The sequence below is a fragment of the Dipodomys merriami genome, unplaced genomic scaffold, assembly GCF_024711535.1.
Source record: "Dipodomys merriami isolate MVZ:Mamm:240054 unplaced genomic scaffold, mDipMer1.0.p SCAF_568, whole genome shotgun sequence".
Taxonomy (NCBI): Eukaryota; Metazoa; Chordata; class Mammalia; order Rodentia; family Heteromyidae; genus Dipodomys; species Dipodomys merriami.
The window spans coordinates 556,818-582,500 of NW_027206144.1; the positions used below are offsets into that span (position 1 = coordinate 556,818).

Consider the following 25,683-nt stretch of genomic DNA (forward strand, 5'->3'; position numbering starts at 1 on the left):
GAGCCTTGCTTAAGAAACCGAAATACCTACAATGGCAAATGTGGTTTACTGAGTTATGTACAAAAAGGGCTAAACAAAATGCACAGAGCAGTAATCCACACCTGCAGATCATAACCTTTCCCATGTTAAGTGGAACAGAACAATATGCGGATGCTCATATGTAAGTGAACTCTCCTGAAGAGATCCATGAGGAGTTAAGAGACATTGGTATTGAGGCATGGGAAAGGATTTGACCAGTAGGAGAGCATTATGGCTTTTGGACTAAAGAAATTAAAAAACCTAATCAACCCTATGTTGAATTTTTATCACGATTGAAATTGACCTTGGAATGTACTGTTGTGGTAGAGGCTGCAGGGCAACAACTGCTACACATGTTGGCTTATGAGAATGCTAATGAGGACTGTAGACGGACCCTATTGCGTATTAAAGAATCTGGGGATGTGAATACATATTTAAGGGACTGCAAAGACGTTACATCTGAATCCAGGTGTATGCAGGTATTTGCTAAATCTATGGCCACTAACCTGGCATGCTTGCAAACAAAACCCTCTAAAGTGTTTTGGATAGGGTCAAAAAGGCTACTGACGTTAACAAGAGAGGACCAGGAATTTGCCCTAAATGTAAAAAATGGAAGCACTGGGCAAGGGAGTTTTGATCAAAAATAGACAATAAAGGAATTCCTATAAAAGATGCTTACCCTATGCAGGGAAAGTCTCCATTGGGACAGCCCCGGGGCCCAGGATTAATAATGGAGGGCAGCCAACCATTTTTTCCCTTCTTCCTGCCACAGCCCACAGCACCGCAGTGGACATACCAGCCTTAAAAGATTTTATTTTGAAAGGTGGTGATAAGCCACAAAAATATCCTACTGGAATTTATGGGCCTTTACCTGAAGGAACATTTGGCCTATTGACCTGTAGATCCAGTCTTAATGCAAAAGGAGTTTTAATATATTTAGGAATTATTGATGCTGACTATATTGGGGAAATAAAATTTTTAATGTCAGCTGCTGCACATATTTCCTTTAAAAAGGGAGAATGAATTGCTCAAATCTTGTTATTATCATATATATCTATTGGAAAGTCATTTACACTCCACATTGGGGGATTTGAAAGTACTAACCAACAAAATGTGTTTTGGACTACTCATATTACTAAAATGCAGCCTAAGATTAAGATTAATATTCAGGAAAAGATATTGACAGGACTAATAGATACTGGCTCAGATATTACAATTATTAAAACTCATGAATGGCCTAATCATTTATTATATAAAATAATCCCCTGTAATATTAAAGGAGTTAGCAATACTCCTGTAAATTTTATAGGACAAACAGTGTCATATGTTACTATAACCTCAGAAGACGGACAGAGAGCTATCCTTAAAACTTATATTATGGAAGTTCCAGTTAACATAATTGGTAGAGATGTACTGGAACAATGGGGAGCTTATATTCAATTTTAACATTTTTAGATGGAGCCCATAAAGATATTAGGGAAATTTGAGGAACTTCTTTGGATTGAACAATGTCCTATATCTAAAGAAAAATAAGAAACAGCTCATCAATTAGTTGCAGTACAGTTAACCAAAGGACATATTGAGCCTTCTATGTCAACATGGAATTCTCCAATATTTGTTATTAAAAAGAAGTCAGGGAAATGAAGATTGCAGACTGATTTATGAGGAGGTAAGGCATCCATGTACCCTATGGGGGCTTTACAACCTGGTATACCGTCGCCTGCCATGCTTCCTAAAAATTGGCCAATAATAGTAATAGATTTACAAGATTGCTTTTTTTTTAACCATTCCTGTACATGTAAAGATTGTAAAAGATTTGCCTTTTCTTTACCACAAATAAATCATCAAACCCCTCATCAGCGCTTCCAATGGGAGGTGTTGCCCCAAGGAATGATGAATTCTCCAACTATGTGTCAGATATATGTTGATAAGCCTTAAAACCTGTTAGACAAAAATGGCCTCACATTTATATTTTTCATTATATGGATGATATTTTGTTTGGAGGACCAAATATAACAGAATTAGAAATGGTGTTACAGTGTTTACACTTTATATTTAAAGATTTTTGATTAATAATAGCACCTGAAAAAATACAAAAAGATACGGTGGTAAAATATTTAGGATATATTGTTTGTAGACAAACAGTGACAACTCAAAAAATATCTTTACGACGTGATCAATTACATATATTAAATGATTTTCAAAAGTTACTAGGAAATATTATTTGCATGCTACCAGCATTAGGAATTCCTACTTATCTATTACATAATTTGTTTCAATGTTACAAAGGGAGCCTGATTGACATAGCAAAAGAACTTTAACTAAGGAAGCTGAAAGAGAAATACAATTTGTAGAACAGAGAATAAAAAAATGTTTTTACATCGAGTAACGCTTATTCAACTCATAAATTTATATATTTTAGATACATGAAAATACCCAACAGGAATTATAAGACAAAATGAGCTACCATTAGAATGGATTTATACACTGCATAGATTTACAAAAAATATTATGCCTTATGAACAACAGTTGGCAGTTATTATTCAACAGGCCAGGCAACTGGTATTTATCCTATCAGGGCATGATTTATTTGAAATCATCTTTCCTTTGCCAAAAGACCAAGTAAAATATTTGTTAAACCTGTCTGAAATGCTACAAAGAGCATTAGTAAATTTTACTGGGCAATTTTCCTATCATTTTTTCCAAAGGTAGATTGTGGGATTGCTTGGGTAAACAACAACTTATCATTAATAATATAATTACCAAGGCCCCTATTTCAACTGCTATTACTGTTTTTACAGATGGCTCCAAAACAAAAAGTGCTATTAGACAACAAATAAATATTGGGTACAAAGAACTACTTAAGCATCAGTTCAACAAAATGAACTTTTTGCTATTATTAAGGTGTTACAAGATTTTGTGGGAGATGTTAATATTGTTACTGATTCTGCCTAAGCTGTAGGAGTTGTGAGTAATATAGTCACTGCAGTTACACATTCATCTAAACCCCAGCTAAACCAATTATTTAAACAATTACAAGCATCACTGCAACAACGTAATGCCAAAGTGTTTGTAGCTCACATTAGAGCTCACTCTTCCTTACCTGGGTACCTTGTATATGGCAATAATCAGGTTGATAAATTAATTTTGTTCTGCTAAACAGGATCATTCTCATTTACATACAAATTCTAGCTATTTACATATGCTTTATAAAATACCTTATTCTCAAGGTAAACAAATTATAAAAAGGTGTCCTATCTGCAGACCAATGCTTTGAGAGTTGTACCTGCTGGAGTAAATCCTCCCAGATTACAACCTATAGAGCTCTGGCAAATGGATATAATCCATGTATAAGCCTTTGGCTGTTTTTCCTTTGTACATGTTACAATAGGTACGTATTACAAATTTATTTGGGCTTCTGCCCTTATGGGAGAAACTGTTAACCATGTAATAGAACACTTATTGGAAGATTTTGCCATTATGGGAGTGCCTGCCAAAATGAAGACTGACGTGGACCAGCCAATAAAAGTATCAGATTTAAAAGATTTTGTGAACTTTATGATGTGGTACATATTACAGGAATAGAAAATAACCCCCAAGGACAAGCCATTATTGAATGTGTTCATGGCACACTAAAACAACAAATGAAAAAAATTAAAATGAGGAAAAGGTTGGATGAAAGTATGGATATTTTGTGGTATTCCATGCAAAATCCTAAAATAATTTTACATCAAGCTCTTTATGTTCTTAATTTTTTAAACTAACCACAAGGAGATATTTTAACTAGAGCTGAGCACCATTTTGAGCAAATATCACAAAAACCTTATTTAAATGCTCCCGTATGGAATAAGATTGCATTGGATGCAGAATGGCAACTAGGAACATTATTACATAAGGGGCAAGGATAAGGTTTTGTGTCTACACAGGATGGCAAACAATACTAGCTTCCTGCCTGATGGATACAGACGTGGCCCAGTGAGGACAGCCCCATATCTTGCAAGGAATCCGCCACCAGTTGAGGAAAAAGAAATCCCCACTGCCCACCTGGGGGCAGGTTAAAAAGTTGACTGGAGAAGGACAAAAGATGTTACAATTTAATGGTAAACCTGTCACGGCTGAGAACTTGTTCCTGGCCATGTGCCCTGCTTATTGTAAACTCTGTCCATGCTAATGCTAATGTAAGTTATTGGGACTTTGTTCCTAACCCTCCTTTATTGGAACCTGTTGTTTGGGGAGACATGTATATAACAGTCTATACTGTTCCTGCTGTTTTATCTCCTCCTTGGAATAATTTCACATTTTGCAATAAAGATGATGGTACCTTTTTAAATTTTACTTACTATACTCATTCCTTGCCTGTTTTTCTGGGGCCTCCTCCATGTTTAGTAATGAATTGGCAACATTGGGTTTTACCTGGGAAACGCACTTCCAATTCTAAAACACAGCTGCACCAATTAACTACTTGGCCATTAATAGTAGCTGGGAAAGTGTCACTGATGGCGAGTTATCCTTACCTATGTGCCCTGATTTTACTTATATTGATTTAAAATATCAGCCTTTTGTGTGGCAAGAGGGTAGAGGAACATTTGGGAAAATGTTCAATAATTTTATTAATTGAGGACCTTTTGGACAGTTTATTAACACATGTTCAGAATGGAATATTACCAGATGTGATTTATCAAATGTTACTAGGATGCCGGAAGCCATTAATGGATAGCTTACTGGAGCTCAATTGATGGCCTAGGGAGATGGAGGCTTTGCAGATGCTCTATGGGCTTTCATGGCTGCACCCAATGCTGTTCAGACTCATCTTTGGAAGGTCGCAGCGGCGCTGAAACCCATGATGCTATCAAATGGATCGTTTTCAGGGACGGTGAACTCTGCATCCACTTATAATTTTACTTTGTACAAATCTCATGATGCAACTGCTTGTGTAGCTCTGCCTTATGCATTTTTAGTGGGAAATTATACATTTTCTCCTACTATTTCTTGTTTTAATTGTCGCCTGTGTTCTTGCATTAATTCCTCTCTTAATTTTAATGGCAGTATAGTACCATGATATTACAACAAAGAACTCATATTTGGCTACTGTTAAATTAGGAAGAGAATGGTCCCAAAATCCTTTGGATAGTGTTGTTATTGAATTTTTTACCAAACTACTACAATGTACATAGTGCATGATTGGAGCCATGGTAGCTGTCATCTTAAACTTAATTGCTATTACCACTGTTGCTGCGGTGTCTGGAATTGCCCTACACACTTCCTTACAAATTAGCACTTTGTGGAAGAATGTCACCGGGATTCACATGAATTGTGGGTCTCACAGGTAGAAAATGATACTCTATTACAAACACAGATTAATTTTCTTAAACAGACAGTGGGATGGTTAGGAAACAAGTTATTGGTTGTGAAAAAAAGTTATTGTTAAAATGTGATTGCAATTTTACTACCTTTTGCATTACTAATGTAAAATATAATATATATATATATATGATTAGAATGTAATACAGCAATATTTATATGGAAATTCTACTGCTGCTCAATTGATTGCTCAGTTACAATTTGATGTACATGATATTTTTGGTAAACAATTTACAAATGATGATGCTTCTAATATTGCTGATGCATTTATTAAACAATTGGAAGGGTTGGATCCAAAAGAAATACTACAAAGCATTTCACATACTGCTAGTGGTGTGGAAATTATGGTTGTTATTATTTTGTTTGCACTTGTACTGTTATATTTGATATTTATGAAACCAATGCAAGCGTCTATGATAACTCTGTGGAAAGCTTTACTTTTAAAACAAAAGAAAAAAGAAGGAAATTGTGAAGACTCAGGGTCTATGTTGAAGGGGCAGAATGGTGCAGACTCCGGCCTCAGGATTATCTGAGGACTGTGTTTGAGTATTAGGAAAGTTCTTGGCATGCCGGGCTAGAGAGGGAAAATGTTCTCTCTCCCTATCTCAAAACACATGTCACAGACTCCTGGGAGCTGAGGAAGTAGCTCTTCTGATTGCTTAATCATAGTTGACCAGCTGGTCAAGCATTTTCCTGATTGGTTTGAACATGCTCTAAAATAGTTTAGATAATAATATATCAAGACATTGTCTCATAGGTCAAGTAAAAATGTATCTGTTGAAATTTTTGTGTCAATGTCTTCTGACCAAATCTTGGCAAAGATCATGCTTGCTTGTCATTAAATACCACTAACAATAAAGCACAGCATGCAGTGGCAATTGCTGTTTGCACTCTGCATCCCCTGTGTCCTGGTGATTTTGTTACCCTTACCCAGGGACTCCAACGCACTAGACGTTGACAAAAGCCCACCGAGGCAGGAAGGTTCTCTAGATTCTTATCTCCAATAAACTTTCCAGCAAAAGCCAGACACAAGTGAGCTGAGATTGAAGTGGTAGGGCATGGGCCTTGCGCACAAAGAGGCTCAGAGACAGTGTCTAGTCCCCGAGTTCAAGCCCTAGGTCAAACTAATAAAATAAACAAACAAAAAAAACAAATCCCAAACCTAGCAGTTTTCTCACTGTATACAGAAGACGTTATTAAGGAAATTGCTACCTGTGTTACATACAGGTAGAAGACAGATGACACACAATTATTCTCTTCATACCATGTTATACCAAAACCTCAAAAAATCGTCTTTTCTAAATTTATAAATTAATATCATCCATTTTTTGCCAACTCTGTCTACATTATTCACATTTTCATTTTATACATGAAGTGTTGGTATTATCTATTAACTGAGTTCTAATTCTCATGAAAGAATATTCTAGGCAAATAGATTGCAAGAAACATTTGTAACTTTATCAATTAAACCCTCTACTTAAAAGAATTTTGTAGTATCCTATAGAATATGAAATTACAAACAAAACCAAAATGTTTATTTTAAATTTAAACTCTAATTTAGCAAGATCTACATAGTCCTACATTAGATTAACTTTGCTATTTCTCCAGGCTTAAGCTTTTGTAATCCTTCATCCTATCCTTGGAATCTATCAGAATGATGATTACTTACTTTTTCAAATTTTGGATGGGAATCATGAGCCATTTTGCATCTAAGAATGTTCTGTAATGAAGAGAACATTTAAAACACAACTGAGGATTATATATGAGTTGCATTTCAACAGGAAACGACTTCTCAAAATATAATGACAATATTAGCCCAAACTTCGAACTGCGTATTCCTTTCTTGTTTGGTTTGTTTTATTAAGACAAAATTATACTACCTGGTCCAGGGAAGGTATCACTGTGTAATTCCACTATCTAATCTCCTGTCTTAGTCTGAGTGCTAGAATTCTAGCCTTGTATCACATTTCCCCTCCATTGTTTCTTGGTTTATTTAATCGAGATACAGACTAGCAATTCTGAACTTCTCCAGTAATATTATCCACTATACTGCTCAGAGTGTTCATATACTCTTTTCAAAGATGTTATAACATTTGACACAGAATATGAACATTTTCAGATGTACCTGCAGGAGTCTCTGATTCATTCCTCCATGGACCTGATCCCATTAATAATGATTACTTGACTCTGGTCCCTATCTATGTAATATTCTTAAACTTTTTTGAAGAAGGTTCACTTGAGGACTTTCTAACATTAAAAATTATCACTTGATTCCAATCTTACTCAGGACATATTTTCTATTGTTTTCTACCTTTTCCACATATTCTGAGAGTTGCTTCATATGTGTATTTGTGAGTGCATATATGTGTCTCTGTATATATGTGTATGATTGTATGTATGTATGCAAAAGCGTCAAGATCTTATTCAGCAACCTTGCTCATGGCTGGTATTCCAATACTTGAGCCATGCTTCCAATCCAGCTTTTGGCTGGTTAATTATAGTTTCTCAAAGACTGTTCTGCCCAGGCTGGATGCATACGGAACTTCCCAGACTCCTTTACATTCTTAGGTTTTATTTCTCCAGTAGTATCAACTTTTAAATTACAAACATTTTTGTGAGTGTAAAGGCTAAGCTGTAGCCTAGATTTTCAACGTAAGAATTCATATAAAGATAGATGAACATGCACATTATATATGCTGTGTGTACACTGTTAGAAATGTGATCCTTAGCTGGGTGGTGGTGAGATCTTAGGACAGGGCTCAAAGCTAGGCTGGGCAAGAAAATCCTGGAGACTCTTTTTCCAATTAACTACAAGAAAACTGAAAGTGGCACTGTGGCTCAAGTATAGAGCATTAGCCTTGAGCTGAATAGCAGAGGGACAGCTCCCAGGCCCAGTGTTCAAGTGCCAAGACCATCACTAACAAAAAATACATAAGTAAAGGAAAGAAAATAAATGTGATCTTATCCACCAGTTCATGGCTAGTATAATCCCTGATCTCTCAGGATGATCTTTTTTTTCCAATTAAGTCCATGCTCTTATATCTGATTTGCATTGAAAACAGAATTATGCTTCCATTCTACTGTCTACAAAGTTGCGTGATTAGCAAGCATGATTTAGAAAGGGAGTGGCCTCATACTTCCTGTTCCACGTACGAGTAATGCTTTCTCTATATCACTCTCATAAATCTACATACTGGACTTGGCTTTATTGTTTCAATGTTGTCTTATTTGTAGAGTCTTCTATGAACCCTTATACTTAAACACAAAACTTCTCTTTCTCTTATTATTGCTATTGTTTCCTTACTGTTAACTCATGAACAGTTGGCAAATAATGCGCAGCACATACACTCACAAAAAAATGATCTGAGAATCTTCTTCCCATTTAAAATTCGCCTTAATCCATAGAGAACTTACAAAGTTTGAACTCAATATACTTATGGAAAATGTATTTAAAAGCAATATAAATTTCATATTTTCTCTTTACTAAGTTGTCTCTGAAACACGTGTAACCTCAGAGCAGGATGTCCTTGTGTTTTTTCGGTGAAGCAAGAAAACATTCATTATATCTCAGGCAGCACCGTAGATTGTTCCTGGAAGTAACTGCTACTGGATGTGGAAACTGGTCCCAGGAAAGGAATGGAACATAGAGGATTGACAAAGTTCAAGTTAAATTGTGCTTTCCTTTTTACTGTTCAAAAAATCCCAAGGCTTGAAGGAAACTCTGTCCCTGACTTTTTCGTGTGTGTATTTACTCATATATAACTTTTCTGTAAACTCCTAGTTGAGAGTATTACAAAAAGAAATAATGTGCCATTTGAAAGCCAGCATAGAACAAAAGGAAATAACGTTGTTTAAAACATGTTCTATTGCAGGGACTGGGAAGTTGCCTCAGTGGTAGAGCACTTGCCTTGCATGGATGAGGCCCAGGTTCGATTCGTTAGCACCACATAAGCAAAAATAAGCCAGAAGTGGTGCTGTGGCTCAAGTTGTAGAGTGCTAGCCTTGAGTTGAAGAGCCGATGGACAGCGCTCAGGCCCAGAGTTCAGGCCCACGACTGGACCCCCCCAAAACCATTCTACTGGTAAGAAACAAAGACATGGAGGCTTTAAAGTGTCTTATCGATGGTATTTTCACCCCTGAGATGATTCCCTTGTTTCAGGAGTCAGTTATCAATTCCTTTAGTTTGGTCCTGAATTTTCCAGAGAATAAGGATTCCAAAAAAGTATCCAGTGATTATGATCAGCAAAAGAAGCCTCTTCTCAGACCAGTACTCCTTTAAGGAGGGTCCCAATGAAATATCTGGGGGTTTTATTTGCTTGTTTTTTTAGTTTGTGTTGGTTATGGGGCTTGAACTCCTAGGCTGGATCCTGTCTCTGAACAGTTTTGTTTCCTGCTAACCTGCCCCCAAAGCTCTGCTGCTTGAACTAAAATTACACTTGTGGTTTTTATGCTGTGTAATTACAGATAAGAGTTTGACAGACTCTACTGCCATGGTTGGATTCGAACTAAGATAGTAAGAAAGCCAAGTGACATCAACTGTATAGACATCTCTCTTCAAAGAAGAAATATTAGATGTTTTTTGTAAAGCTAATATTTGACATTTTTTTCTCTTTTGTATTGTGAGAATACCATACAGAGGAGTTACAATTACACGGGGAAGATAATGTGTACATTTCTTATCAAGCATTGTTGCCTCTTCTTTTTTTCCCCTTCCCATCCCTTCCCATACTCTCCCTCTTCCCCCATCCCATCCTCCCCCCACCAAAGTTGTAAAGTTCATTTTTTGACATAATGACTTGTACATCTTATTGTTGCAATGGGTCCACCTGTATCCCTAAACGATTTGTTTTTAGAGAATATGTCCAGCACAGATTCCATAACATAACTCACCAAAAGTAGGTGCATTGAATCATTTTGGAATTAATTTTTTTTGCTTGGGAAGATTATTGATCTTGTCGTTCCTTTTGGGGAAACTTAAAGTCATATTTCACCTTTTTTGTTGGTTCTGAGGCTTGAATTCTGATCCTGGGCACTGACCCTCCGCTCTTCAGTTCAAGTTGACCTCACTACCACTTTAGCTACAGCACCACTTCCTGGTTTCTGGTGGTTAATTGAAGATTAGGTTCACATGGACTTTCCTGACAAGGCTGGCTTTGAACCACAATCCTCTGGTCTCAAACTCCTGAGTAGCTAGGATTACAGGTGTAAACCACCAGCACCCATTTCATATTTGCATTTAGGTGCACTGACACACTGTGTAGACAAAGAATTGAAATTTTAACCAAATGATGACATTGCAGCTTTTCAAAAAAATTGAGGTAGCAATAAATATGTCCTCCTTTTCCAGTTTGTTACATTAATGAATCATGAGCTATGGGACCCTTACATTAGCATCCTGTGACATCTGTATAGGTGTATTTAGTATCAGGAAATGTTCATAGAGAAATATAGAAAGAATGAGATTTTTAGAAAACAAAGGAGATAAGATATGAAAGAACAGCATAGAAGGAGATACATTTACCACGCAGAGATTAAGAACTAGCCTAAGAGATTTAGAATGCTAAAGGCAATGAGGAAAAGCCTAGTTGACAAATAGTTCTTCAATAACCAAAAATGGTTCTCTAGACCAGTTTCTGGTATACCTTATTTACTATCATTTTTTCCTTCCATCCGGAGTTACTCCTTATTTTCTGTCATAACTATTAATTAGCCTCTGCCTTTTTGATGGCAAAACTGACCAAAAAGATTTCAAAATCACGCAGACTACTTTTCACTTTGTGATTAGCAGTGATGACACAAAATGCTGGAATCCTTGACTTTCCAGAATTAATCTTCAGCGGACATCCAAGCACATTCCTGGCATTAATTGCTGTGACTTAATGAACAAAACTTTTTTCAACACAGTATCCTAACATAAGTAAAGTACATGAATTAGGGGCTATTGTCAGGTGTCAGTATGTAAGGAGCAATTATATATTTCAAGTATGTGTTCTTTCTTTTCCATTTACTAATTTTTTTGCCAGTCCAGGGGCTTAAACTCAGGGGTAGGGAATTATTCCTGAGCATTTTTTTCCTCAAGGCTAGCACTCTACCACTTGTGGCCCAGTATTCTTTCTAGTGTTTTTCTTTTTTCTCTGTTACTGAGGAATTGAACCCAGGGTTTCATGAATACTAGGCAATCACCATACCATGAAGCCACATTCCCAGAGCCCTAAATGACTTTCTTAAGAAGGCATTACATTTTCATTCCATAACTAAGTATCATAAGTTTGGCCAGGTGCTAGAAAATGATTTAGAAAGCAATACAATACAATAAGTCCAGTAAGGCTGGATGGACAATGAATTTCATGATCTAGCCAGGGCACAGTGTGGCTTACCTCAGGGTGCTGTTTCAACAGGCTGAGCTAGACAGCTCCTGACCCACAGCCCACCTCCAGAATGAGACGGTCACCTTGGATTCCAGCCACATGGGGATGCTGGGCCCCCTTCACCAGCACCCATTCAAACAGTTTTTATGAAAGAGAGAGGGAAAAGTCAGAATTAAAATTAGGTTGGGTGCCGGTGGCTCACAACTCTAATCCTAACTACACTGGAGGCTGACATATGAGGATCATGGTTCATAGCCAGCCCCCACAGGAACGTCTCTGAGACTCTTATTTCCAAAGAACCACCAGAAAACTAGAAATGGTGCTGTGGGCTCAAGTAGTAGAGCACTAGCCTTTTGCTGAGGAGCTCAGCAACAGCGCCCATGCCTAGTGTTCAAGCCCCACAACTGACAAGAACTGGACTCCCTACCACAAGAAGCGGATTGAATATCACCCATTGTCCTAGGGAGCATGGTAGTGAAGTCAGGCCGAGCTTCCTGTGAAGTTGAAGTCATAAGGAGGTTACCTGACTTCTCTGTGCCTCGGTTTCCCCAGATGCAAAATTAAACACAGTGAAGGATCCCCATCCTCATGGGTATAGGGTAACGATGAAAGAGACCCATGTTTTGTTTCAAAATCCCCAGCTGTTGCATGATTAATAACTGGCCCCACCTGAGCCCTTTGTGGGTATCTTCCTGTCATTTGCTCACAGAATTGCAGAGAACCTTCTCTGAATGCCACTCCCTCCATGCCAAGCCATGCTCCAGAGATTCCCTCTGTATAAATCCCTTGTTTCCTCAAACTGTCCTGTGAGGAGAATGAGTTCTGATGGTTGTGACCCTTCCCAGAGCTTCACCTGTGGTCAAGAATTGGCTGCTGTGGACCAAAAGCTTGGGATAATCCATCTAAATCGATGACTGAGCATGGTGCTACATGGTTACCATCCCAACTACAGAGGGCCAGGCCTGGTAGAGCATACCTTTCCCAGATAGGAAGACTTCGATCCAGTCCAATCAGAGCATATATTGAGTCTCTGTTTCAGAAATGCCCAAGACAGAAAGATGGCTCCTCAGAGCCAGGGTGAGGAAACAAGCATGGGTCATGGTGCCCAAGGAGGGGTGTCTGATCACAGTTAGTTGTGATTTGGGGGAAGCCACTCACCTGTGTTGCTGGGAAAAGCTGCTGGAGGCTGCTCCAGGTGGGGCAAGAAGCAATGGCAGCGAAACACATGGACCAAGAGCAGAGAACCAGGGCCAGGGACCAGGTCAGGGCTTTAGGCCTGGTTGGCAGTGCACCATTGCCTGAGGTTTAAAATCCTGCAACTTGGGAAGGGGAGGAGGGAGCTGGGGTGCGGGCAGGCATCTCAATTTCCTACTATACTCCAAAGTTGCTTGAGTCTCTTCCTCACCACTTAGCCACCTCTACCTTCCTCAATTGCTGGTAGAGTTGTAAACTAACAGAGGGAATCCAGGGTGCTACTAGGCAGCATGGAATGTGGGCGTGGTCACCATTCTTGTATCCCATTGGTCAGAAATAACCATGAAAGAATGGGGGTGTGGCCAGAGTTCTGTGATGCAAGCAGCATGGGCTGAGTCAAGAAGACAGCGGCTCCCCCAGCCCTTATCCCAGGGACCAATGTCCAATTCAGTTGGAGACAAGAGGGTGACCTGCTTTAGGCAGATGGCTGCACAGATTGTTGTATATGTCTGTTTGTTGCCAGACCCGGACCTTGAACTAAGGATCTGGGCACAGTCTGTGCACTGCTTTTGCTCAAGGCTCGCCCTCCACACTGGAGCCTTGGGCTTCTGGCTTTGTTGGCACTGAAGTTGGAAAAAGGTCTCAGGAACTTTCCTGATTAGGCTGACTTTGACCATGATCCTCCCATCACAGCCTTGTAAGTATCAAGGAGGACTGCTGAGAGCCACTGGTACCTATCTAATCATTGGTCTTGCTGATATTCTTGGACAGAACGGTGAGTACCCTATCCCCAGGTTGAAGTGGAGGGAGCTGGAGCCCACAGTTCGAAACCTGGTCCTGCCACCTCCAAATGGCTGGAGAGCTTATGGAATTCATTCCTATCCATATGAGTACCAATGGAATGTGATGTATGTCATGATTGAATGGGCAGCTCTTGAATGATTCCAGGATAAAGTTATACACAATTATATTATAGGACACTGATCAATTTTAGTTAATTCTTTATTAAGCAGTTAAACAATCACATTCATAAAATTGAGGCATAATGAAATGCCTAAGAATTGGGCCTCACATACTGCAAAGGTACCATTTTTCTGCCAGGACTGGGATTGAAACTCAATGTCTTGGTAACTCTATTGCACTGTGTGGGAATGGGAAGCTGGCCGCCTTAAAGTCAAGAAATTCAGTTCTGTTCCTTATGCCTCAAATAGATCTACACCACTAGAAAACATCCTATTCATGTACAATTTACATACATGATTTATATTTATATACATATGTTGACTCCATATTGCATTCAGTGTAATTACTTTATTTTTTTTATTTTTTCATGTATTGACCATTTATTTTATTGACTATTATGGAATATAAAACATTGAATACATTGATTACACAAGATATAGGTCTGCATATGTATTCCACTTCATACCTGACATACAGGACTTTCATAAAAAGGAAAACATGTGTCACTATCATCTTCTTACTCCACAATTCATTTTTGGTAGTGCTGGCATCTGAACTCAAGACCTACAAGCCTACAAGGCCCAATTCATGAATGCGTGAGTGTTAGCATGCCATCCTAGGACAAATTTTGCTGACAGGCTGTTCCCAGGACCTCAGATCAAGCCCGAGGGGTGACCAAATAAGAAAAGATTGACATGAAGATGGCAGTATGCTAATAAATATATATCTTTATAGAGTGTCAGAGATGTCTATACAATATTCAGTTATATAGACTACATTCCTTCAAATCCCTGGGTATTAATTATGCCTCCATGTAATTAATGTAATTAATGTAATGTAATTAATTAATTGTTTTCATCCTTAAACTATTAATGAAATCAGTGTTCTGAAATTATTGCTTTCCTTTAAGTAATAATATTCTTTCAATGCTTCATAAATATTAAATCAAATCAATCAGCCTCCTGAAATGATGCTGTCTAATTTTATAGGAGCATCATTCATGATCAGTTCATTCAACCGTGACATTGACAATATTCCATCGTTAATCCTATGGATGGGAACCATTTTCTTTATCTCTGGCCATTCGTTGGTGTCAGGACAGGGATTCGAAATCAGGGCCTATGTTGCCACGTGGGCCTATGGCTTCCCTGATATTCTGGCAGCCTTCAGCAATGCAAGGTGAAGTACCCTTTGCAACAGTGTCATTCAGACCCATGAGGGTCACCATGCAAAGGAAGTAACCATAAAATGGCCATATTTTTTCTGTGCATTGCTTTCCATGCAAGACCTGGGGGTCTAGGATCCCAGGAGGAGCTGTAGGTCTAGTGGCTGAAACCCAGACTAGGGTGATCAAAGCTGAGGCAGAGTTGCCACAACCTGAATTCAAGCGCCATATTGAGAAAAGTAAAATAAATTACTCTCCCTGGCTTGCAATTCACACTGTTTATTCTTCCAGGCTTTGGATTTGAACTCAGGATCTGGGTAAATCTGCAGCAAAGTGGATGAAGGGGAAAATCACCGTGTTTGAACATAAGAAAGTTGGTCCTGTTCACAGCCGGGCGCCAGTGGCTCACGCCTGTAATCCTAGCTACTCAGGAGGCTGAGATCTGAGAATTGCGGTTCAAAGCCAGCCAGGGCAGGAAAGACCGTGAGACTCCTATCTCCAATAAACCACTAGAAAACCAGAAGTGGCGATGTAGCTCAAGTGGTAGAGCGCTTGCCTTGAGCTGAAGAGCTGAGGGACAGCGCCCAAGCCCAGAGTTCAAGGCCCATGACCAACAAAAAAAAAAAAAGAAAGAAAGAAAGTTAGGCCTGTTCACTAGTCTTGAATTCAAGCCCCAGCCCTGGAAACATACTATTTATATACATTGTAAAGATAGGATTTATACTTACCTATAGATGTTCAGTCCATACATGTTTGGTGTGGTTGTTCTGGTATTTTTTGTTTCATTCATTTATTTACCATTGATTGTACTAAGATGAAACCCCTTTAATTTATTACACTGATGACATCCTATCCCAGAGCATCTAGATTTGTAGAAATGTTCTCCATCATGCCAGGATTCTCAAAATCACCCAGGATATTCAGAGAAAAGGAAAACAAGTTTCACACTTGGCTTCTTACTCCACCATCCGTTTGTTGGTAGTGCTGGGATCTTAACTCAGGTCCTAGTACGACCAATTCGCCTATAAGCCAAGGTGAACACACTAACCTGTGAGCAACTAATGAGCTAAGCTATTCCTAGGATCTGACATTGATTGCCAAGGTGGTCCACTATAGTCTTGAATTCATAATTTAAACGTACGATCTATATTGATACACATGTGTGTAGAGAATCTTGTGTTCGGTGAATTTCTTCTCCTTATTTTGTCTCTATTTCATGGAGGTATTGTGTATTTTACTAAATATGGTGACAGGTATAACTTTGCTGACATGGATGACAACCTATTCCTATGGTTATAGGGTTGCCTTTGAATTCCTCTTCTTGGTTGAGACTCAGGACTTTCACAGGAGAGGAAAACGTGTGAAACAACTGGCTTCTGACATCAGGATGATGTCAATTCTAAATTCTGACATCAGGATGATGTCAATTCTATTCCATTGGTCCTGAGGTCTGTTCTTGTGCCATTACCAAGTTGTTTTGATTACTATGGTGTTGTAGGAGAGTTTGAAATTTGGTATTGATATTCCTCCAGCACTTTTCTTTCTGTTAATCATCTTTTATGCTATCCAGGGTCTTTTATTGTTCCATATGAATTTTTGGATTGTCTCTTCTATTCCTTGAAGAATGAATTTGGGATATTGATAGGTAATACATTCAATTTGTAGATAGCCTTGGGAAATATTGCCATTTTCATGATGTTGATCCTTCCAATCCAGGAGCCTGGGAGTTTTTGCCACTTTTTGTGTTCTGTTTTGATTTCCTTTTTCAGGTTTTTAAAGTTTTCATCATAGAGGTCCTTCACTTCTTTGGTTAAGTTAATTCCTAAGTGTTTCATTTTTGTGGAGCTATTATGAATAAAGTTGCTTTCCTGATTCCAGCCAAACTTTTTTCATTCTTGACATACAGAAAAGCCATTGATTTTTGAGGGTTAAATTTATACCTGTTACTTTGCCCAAGTTTTGAATGAGCTTGAATAATTTGGGAGTGGAGTCAGTGGCATTCTTTAAATACAAAATCATTCAATCTGCAAAGAGGGAGAATTTTACATCATCTTTCCATTTTATGTTTGAATCTTGTTTTTGCTGTATCTAGGCATTCTCATACTAGATTAAAGAGGAGTGGCGAGAATGGACATCCTTGTCTTGTTCCTGATTTACGAGGAAATGGCTTTAGTTTTTCACCATTAAGTATAATGCTGGCTGTAGGTTTGTCCTATACAGCCTTTATTGTATTGAAGAATGTTCCCTGGATTACTAGTTTTTCCAGAGTCTTCATTATCAATGGGTGTTGAATCTTGCCAAATGCCTTTTCTGCATCTATTGAGATAACCATGTGGTTCTTATCCTTGGTCTCATTTATTTGATGAATTTTATTAATTGATTTGCGTATATTGACCCAGGTTTGCATCCCTGAAATGAGTCCTGTCTGATCGTGGTGTTTGATTTTTTGCATGAATTGTTGAAGTTGAGTGGCCAAAATTTTGTCAGAAATTTTGCATCAATGTTCATCAAAGAAATGGGCCTATAATTCTCTTTTTTTCATGAGTCCCTGACTGGTTTTTGGATAAGGGTTATGATGTCTTCATAGAATGAGTTCGGTAGTGCACTTTCTCTTTCAATTTCATTGAAGGGCTATTGGTGTGAGCTCTGCTTTAAAGGCATTGTGGAATTCTGCTGCAAATCTTTCTGGTCCTGGGCTTTTTTAAATGTGACTTCTCTTATTGCTGTTTCTATCTCAATGTTTGATATGGGCATGTTAAAATGTTTTAACTCATCTTGTTTTAGTTTCGGCATGTCAATATTTGCCATGAAAAGGTCCATTTCTGCCAAGTTCTCAAACTTATTAGCATAGTTTTCATAAGTATTCCCTTTTAATGTTCTGAATCTTGGTTGTTTCTCTGGTGATATTTCCATTCTGATCTCTGAGTTTATTTGGGTGAGTTTTCTTCTTTTCCTGATAAGATTTGCTAAGGGTCTGTCAATTTTGTTAATTTTGTCGAAGAAACACCTCTTTGTTTTGTTGATTCTTTCTATGGATTTCTTCGATCCTAATTAGTTTAATTCTGATTTAATTTTAATTATTTCTTTTCATCTACTGGATTGGTGTTTATCTTGCTGGTCTTTTTCAAGGAGGTTCAGATGTCTCATTAAATTGTTGGTTTTAGATCTCTCCAATTAGTTGATGAAAGAACTCAAAGCTATAAAGTCGCCTCTGAGTACTGCCTTCGCTCTGTCCCAGAAGAGCTGGTAATTTGTGTGCTCATTTTTGTTGAATATCATGAACATTTGAATTTCCTTTCTAATCTCTTCCCTGACCCACTGGTGATTCAACAGTGTGTTGTTCAGCCTCCATGTGTTACAGGACTTTCTTTGGTGGTTTTTGGTGTTTAGTTCTAATTTTATTCCCTGTGGTGTGAGCGAATGCAAGGTATAACTTCAATGTTTCTGAATTTGGACAAGATTCCTTTGTGACCTAAAATGTGGTCTATTTCGGAAAATGTTCTATGTTCTGCAGAGAAAAACGTGTATTCTGATGCTGCTGGGTGAAATATTCAATAGATGTCTGTTAAATCTACTTGATATATGCAGCTGTTTAGATCAGCGGTTTTAGACTTGAGCTGAAGAGCTGAGGGACAATGCCCAGTCCCAGATTTCAGGCCCCAAATCTGACCCAAAAAATGCCTCTGCCACATCTGCCTTGCTTGCTTTGACTCACCTCATGTTGGCATACTAGGAGGCCAGCATAAGATGAAGCTCCAGAAACCTTTTTGGATAGAAAAAGTAACCACTGCATGGAAAGTGAGGGGTGTTTTAGAAGAGATTTGGAGCTGAACACAGGCAGGAGGGCTCATGGCTTCAGCCTCATCTGTCTTCTGAATCATTGCTTAGTTACCAGCTGATATTTTTTGCTCCAAAATCAATGTGGCAAAGTCTGCAATTCTTATTGACTCATCCACATACACAGACCTGGTGAGGCATCCAGAATGACTTAAAATGTAGATTTCCTAAATCAGAGAAATCTGTACCAGAGTAAATGGGCAGAAAGAACTTCATTTAATCAGGTTCAATTCATTTTTACTTGCTAATAATTTAAATGAGAGAACAATATCAAACTAACCAAGCTTTCACAAAATCAAAATATCCAATCAACTACATTTTACAGGAAGTAAATATTCACAGCACAAATCAGAATTTCTGAATAGGTGGTGCTCTCAGAAAATAAGAAATTAGGGTTGAGGACACATGTCAGATACATTTCACAACAGCATCAAAATTAAATTCATTACCACAGGTGGCAAAAGTTGCTTAATCTCAGCATGTAAGGACATTATCATTGTTTTCTGGTCCTTAGTAAAAAAGATGGAAGAGTTTGATTTCCCTTCTCAATTTCAATCTTCAAATTCACATTTTCTTCTAAGGAAGTCATTTATCTCACACACCTGACAATACAGAATATGTCTTCAAACCAGGGTCTCCAGGGCATCTGGGAGCAAAATAGGAAGAGAGAAACAGGCTACAAGAAGCTTGATTGTTCAGGAATAAATCATGTTTGTACTTCTGCTTGAAAGACCCCAGACTCCTGGGACACTTTCGTCTATGGGAGGGTGCCCCAGAGACCAAGACTCCAAACCAGTAGATGCAACAAGCAAGAGGAGTTTATTTGACGTTTGCGCAAACGGACTCTCTGTCCCGAGCAGACAGGGAGCCCCAAGCAGTGGTTACAGGCTTTTTTTAAAGGCAGAAACCCCAAGATTTACACATAACACAAGGCGTCTGGTAATTATGGGTCACTATACACTCTACCAGTCATTTTTTTACTACATGGGGAAGTTTATAACACTCTTTGTAATAAAACAATTGGCGCGGATGCTCAAAGGAGATAGTCACTCTGGGAGATAAGGGTCAGGGAGTTTACAGAATTACAGGGTTGAGATTGATTAACATTTGGCCTAGTTTGCTGGACTTGCCAGGTGGTCCTTATCTTGGGTCCCTATCTTGGGTCCCTATCGTGGGTCCCATTTGGCCACTTAGGGAATTTTCAAACAGGAACCAGGAAAACATACCTGTGTGTTCTTTATCTATGACCACAAGCCTTGTCCCAGGGGCCGGCATCTGGGCTCCGGCATCTGGGCTCCGAGACTTTTTACTCAATTCCTTATTTCCCATGCAGAAGGGAGGGGGTTAGTGATAGGGCGAGCAAGTTTACAAAAGCAAAATCAGCAGTTAGCTATTGTGAAATGTAATTCTAATTTTTAATCTTTCATTCCCTCCTTTTTCTTTGGGCTAATTTTAATCTTAAAATTCAGGGTGTCTCTATATTATCTTGTGGGATGTCAGTCGTTCTCAATGCTTGGTATTTGGATCTCAGAACTAATAGACAGACTGCGCTGATCTTTTTCTTATACAAAAGACACCAGTCTGTTGAGTATTCAATGTCTGATTGTAACAAAATTAACTGTACCAGGGCCCCTTACATTTTTTTCCCACCAGTCCTGACTCTGTGTATCACAGTTAATTTTATACCAGCTGTACTTGTAAGCTCCAATTTTAAGACATACTCATACCATCTGCTACATACTTAAGCTTTCTGAGGTTTGTCTTGAAGACAATCCTTACTTTTCAAATTTCCCCAATTTCCTTTCCAAGGCTTTCTTTACTACCTTCTTTCTTTACAATTTCTTGAGCATCTTTGTGGCTGCAGTTTAAAACTGCCCAATTTTCCTTTGGCTTGTGGAACCTTTATCTTAGAACAGCTTTAAGGCACCACTGTGATGCAGAAGCTTGCTATAGTTTAAGGCTAAGAGTATTACCTCCATTGATAACACACTCAGGTTATCACCATACCAGAGGCAAACTAGACTGCGACCATAGAGTGGATTTCCAGTCACTATGCACTGAAGTGCCTAAGGCAAGCAAGCCAGTGATATACTTGTCCCCAATATCCACTGTGGGAAGAGAGGGTTTCTGGATATTACCCAAAAGAATGTCCCACAAGATCTTAGATTTAGCAGCAGTCAACCAGGAAGCAGACTCAGGTGATGGAATCAGGCAGGAGTTTTTCCAGGTGGCTGTCAGGCCGTCGTTGAACTTTACCCATTAGGGTATGCAGCAGCAGCAGCAGCAGCAGCAGCAGCAGCAGGGTCTCTCAGTGGCTCCAAGGGACTGTCACACCTCATGCTGGGCTGTAAATTCCTACACAGACTGGTTAAAGATACATTGCATAGGCTTGGCAGGCTTTGATCCTGCTGGTTTTTAAGATCTTTAAACAATAACCCATCACAACTTTTTTTACTAACCAGATATTTTTGTAATTAGACACAGAAGGCTTAGTCTTGTAACCATCTCTGACAAAAGCAGTCTCCACACCTTGCACACCGACAACTGTTAACACTATTTTTTATGCCTTTTTTTAAAAATTATTTTATCTATTTTGCTTTATTTTTCCAAAACTGACTCTGCACCCTTGATCTTAAAATGGGGGTAGAATGGTGAAGGTCCATCTTCTAACTTCTTCAAGCTGACTTCAGGGGCGTTGATCTTACCTAGCCAGGAACCTATAACCTTAGCCTATTTTACAAAGAGGCCATCAGGGTTAGATGTCATTAAGAACAATATTTAACTTTTGACAACTGCACAGACCTTTTCTCCAGCTACAGCAGTGTAGCTTGTTTAGCACTCTGGTTTGCAAAAGCATTTTTCTAGATGGCTTTGGAATGTGATCTCTAATGATCCCAAACAATGCCTAATTTACCTTTGCAGGCCTTTAGACAGATATCAATAGAAACACACTCTCTCAGGATTACAAATTTTCCTCAGCAGATGAATTTCATGTAGCTGGTGTCAGCTCAATATTACTGCCAATTAGAGCTTTTGGTACATAAAGGGGTTGAGATTTAAACTATCCCCCACATTTTATAACATTAGCTTTTTACTATCACAGAGGACTGGCAAGTTCTTGTCCCTTACAAGGTAGTCATGAACATTAGGCATGCTTCCAAACTATCTTCCTATGACCTCCTGGCTCTGACCTGTTTTGAAGGGCCACGCAGAAATGACTCTAGGATCTGACATTTCTGTCATACAAGCAGTGGTTTACTGCCTCTGGATGCTCCTCCAATGCTTTTGTCCCAGGAGTGTCTTCTTTACTTTGGGATAAATGCTTCATTGGTATTTCCCTTTAGCTGGTCACTGGACTTGAACTTGGGGCCTGAGCACTATCCCTCAGCTCTACAGCTTAAGGCTAGCACTCTGACACTTTGAGTCCCAGACTCGGGGCTTGAATACTGTCCCCTAACTCTTCAGTCCAAGGCTAGTACTCTGCCACTGTGAGTCTCAAGCTTGGGGCTTGAGTACTGTCCCCTGACTCTTTAGTCCGGGGCTAGTACTCTGCTGGCTGAATAGAGGTGACAGTCTCACAGGAACCTTTTTGTGCCCGAGTTGGCTTTGAACCAGTTTGCAGATCAATGAGTCTTTAAAAAGGCCATTTTACTCCAATTAAAAGCAACAAGGTGGTCAACATATAAGTAGCTTTTAAGCATGCTCTTACCTGAAACTTATTAAGAGTCAAAGTTACATCTGACAACTTGTAAGAATCCTCTGTGCTTTGCTCTGGGCTTGCTGGAAACTTAAAAAAAAAAAAACAACCTATAAGACCAAACTGGAATAGCAATTATTTTGGTAATCCTAATTTTTTCCTCCATGCACATTGAAGCCAATGTTAAAAACAACTTTACTTTTAAACTTTATATCCAAAAATCCATTCCCTATTTTTTAGTCTCCTATTAATCTTCTTTTTAATATTGTATACTTTAGTTTTTATTTGCATTTTGAAAAGATCCCTTGAAATCTTGAGGTCAAGTGCCACTCATTGCCTCTTGGCTTCTTGTTTTAAAACAGACACACAAATAACAATCATCATAACTGACCCAAAAAGCTAGACTTAGCATCTTTATGACTTTTAAAAATATCTTAATTGTAAAACATTAAAAACAAGTCACATTATACAAATAATTTTTAACCCTCTTTTTAAGGCCTTTTTAATTTTAATGTTAACACATCCAAGGGGAGGTTTTAGCAATACTAATCAGATCATCACATCACTCATTTTAACCATCATGTTTTCAGTGTCTATCTGCTGGGAAAAGAGAGAACAAAGATGGGCCACTCAGCCCCTTCTATGGAATGGGCACACACCCAATCCGACTCTTTAGGGTTAGATGAACTGCCAGCTTGCCCTCTTTCACCATGCATGGACTCCTCCCAGGACCTGTCCCACCATGCATGACCAGCTGAACTGCACTTGTGCTTGTTCACCTCTCACCCCTAAAGATAGGTCTTCTGTTGGCTTCTAGTTTTTCCCCCTGTCTCTTCTCTTGGTTCTTGAATGAAATCATCAGTTTTAGACAGACAGAACAGGTACCATCTTTGACAGTGTTAAACTAACCTTTACATTTAAATTTTTAATATTTATCCCAAATTTTAGCCAAGGGAACTAGATCCCAAACAGCCAATGCATTTATGTTAAGCCATATAACTTGATTACAGTATAAACAGTCTTATGCATTTTAAAACATTAGTTTTTTAAATACCAGATTTTCTAATTTGCAAGTTAAAGAATCTTTAAAAAGCCATTTAAAACAATGCAAAGATTTTTTTTAAAAATTTTTGGTAATGTCCAAACCTCATAACCTTCTGAATTTTTAAATTAAAATTCACCCAATTGTTACAGCATGCTGACAATTTTATCTTTGAACACGTTCACAGACACACACAAAACATTCACACAGATCTTAAAGTGCGCAAAAATCAAAATCAGTTGTATGTACACCTTCTAAAGTTTTTAAACAAAAATTTATGATAGTATTTTTTTAACTGGGTACCTTTGTTGGGCTTTATTTTCCCAGAGCTTGCTTATCTAGCAAGGCAATTCACTAATTAGTCTTTTGAATCCCTTCTGTTGGAGGAGGGCTGGAGAGGGGGTCACCTAAAACCAAACTGGCCAGAATTTTTTAATCCAATTTTAGACAAGAGCACTTCACAATTTGTTACATTGTCAGGACTAGCTGAAAAAGTCCAAACCAGGCACACAGCCTTTTACACCCTCACTGCTGGCAGCCTGCACAAGGAGAAAACTCAGCCTGAGGCTTGAAGGGAACCAAACTAGCCCAGTAACCTTCCATGACTCACAGGGAGGGTGGGCATAGCAGGTCTGTGACCGAGCCCAGCTGGAACTTTTATTCCCCCACAGATGTTTAAATAAATAAATAACAAAACACAGATAAACACAAAAACCAAGGATCCACATTTAAAACTGGTACCAATTTTAAAACAGAACTAGACAAGAACCAAAGGCTGAGTTGGGGACTAATGGGCCCCAGGTTATCCCTACCGGAATTCTGTGCTGCTCCCACTCAGCAAGCTGAATCCAGAGTCTGCTGAGTGAGCCTGCCACACTCACCCAGAACTTCCCTACCCCAGAAAACATAAAACAAACACACACACTAAAGTTAACAAGACAAACGACAGGCCACAAAGACAAAATCAGGTCTCAGTGAATGGGGCGACATCTCACCACCATTCACTTACTAGGGGACTCAACCCCCCTACTCACCTCTGGAGGATTTTTCTCTTAGATTCCTGCAGACGTTGACCCAGGGGCCTTCCAAGGCAGAGGAGAATTCCCAGTCATCTTGGGGCAAGGGAAAAGAAAAATCCCTAGCACCTGTCCCCCACGCTCAGACCCCCTGAGCCAAGGCCCAAGGCTGAGATCTAACTGGGGCAACTCGCAGGTGGTCAGTGGCAATTTCATAATTGACAAACAAGCAAGTTCCTAAAACCTGACAATCTGGGCTCGAGCTGTAACTTTTTTCCAGTCATCTAAAGTCAGATTTAAGGGGGTTGTTAGTTGCTGCCCCTTCCCTTTAAGGACAGCAAGACAGACAACAGAGACAATTAACACTAAACAGAAACAGAGGAAACCAGACAGGCGCTGCGCAGCAGTCGAAGGACTGCAAACAGAAAAAGCAACTTCAGATGGGAGTGGCCGACCATGGCTAAACTCCCCGGGAAGGAGAGAGATTCCACGTTCCCTCCTTCCTCCAGGTCACCCAGGAGTAGGACTCCCAGGCAGGGCCAGGAAGAGAGAGTTTCCACATTCCCTCTTCCCCCCCAAGTCTCAGGGCACGTCTGCCTGAGTCGGGCCTGGGGTCTCAGGGCACGTCTGCGTCTGCCTCCCCCACTGGCCCAAATACAGGCAAAATACAGGACCTGTACAGGCACTTTTCTTTGGATCACAGAGTACAGAATGCAGAACAGAGATAACAAACACAGAAGACGCGAAACGCAAGAGCTCTATCTTACCTCCTACCGGTCCTGGAATTCGGGGTCTGGGGGCACAAGCTTCCCGGCCAACGCACCAAATGAAAGACCCCAGACTCCTGGGACACTTTCATCTATGGGAGGGCGCCCCAGAGACCAAGACTCTAAACCAGTAGATGCAACAAGCATCTACAAGTCCGTTTGCGCAAACGGACTCTCTGTCCCGAGCAGACAGGGAGCCCCAAGCAGTGGTTACAGGCTTTTTTTAAAGGCAGAAACCCCAAGATTTACACATAA

At 39.3% G+C, this 25,683-nt stretch overlaps 1 long non-coding RNA gene across 1 annotated transcript in view; it reads right to left on the reverse strand.

Moving 5' to 3' along the window:
• LOC138812361 (uncharacterized) overlaps positions 1 to 13,172 on the reverse strand; it is a 53,299-nt gene extending 40,127 nt beyond the window's left edge. The window contains exons 1-3 of the long non-coding RNA XR_011367605.1: positions 12,906 to 13,172; positions 11,757 to 11,864; positions 7,049 to 7,099 (exon numbers count right to left, since the gene is read on the reverse strand). This is a non-coding gene — a long non-coding RNA (uncharacterized lncRNA). The remainder of the gene's footprint in view (positions 1 to 7,048; positions 7,100 to 11,756; positions 11,865 to 12,905) is intronic.
• Positions 13,173 to 25,683: the final 12,511 nt, after the last annotated feature.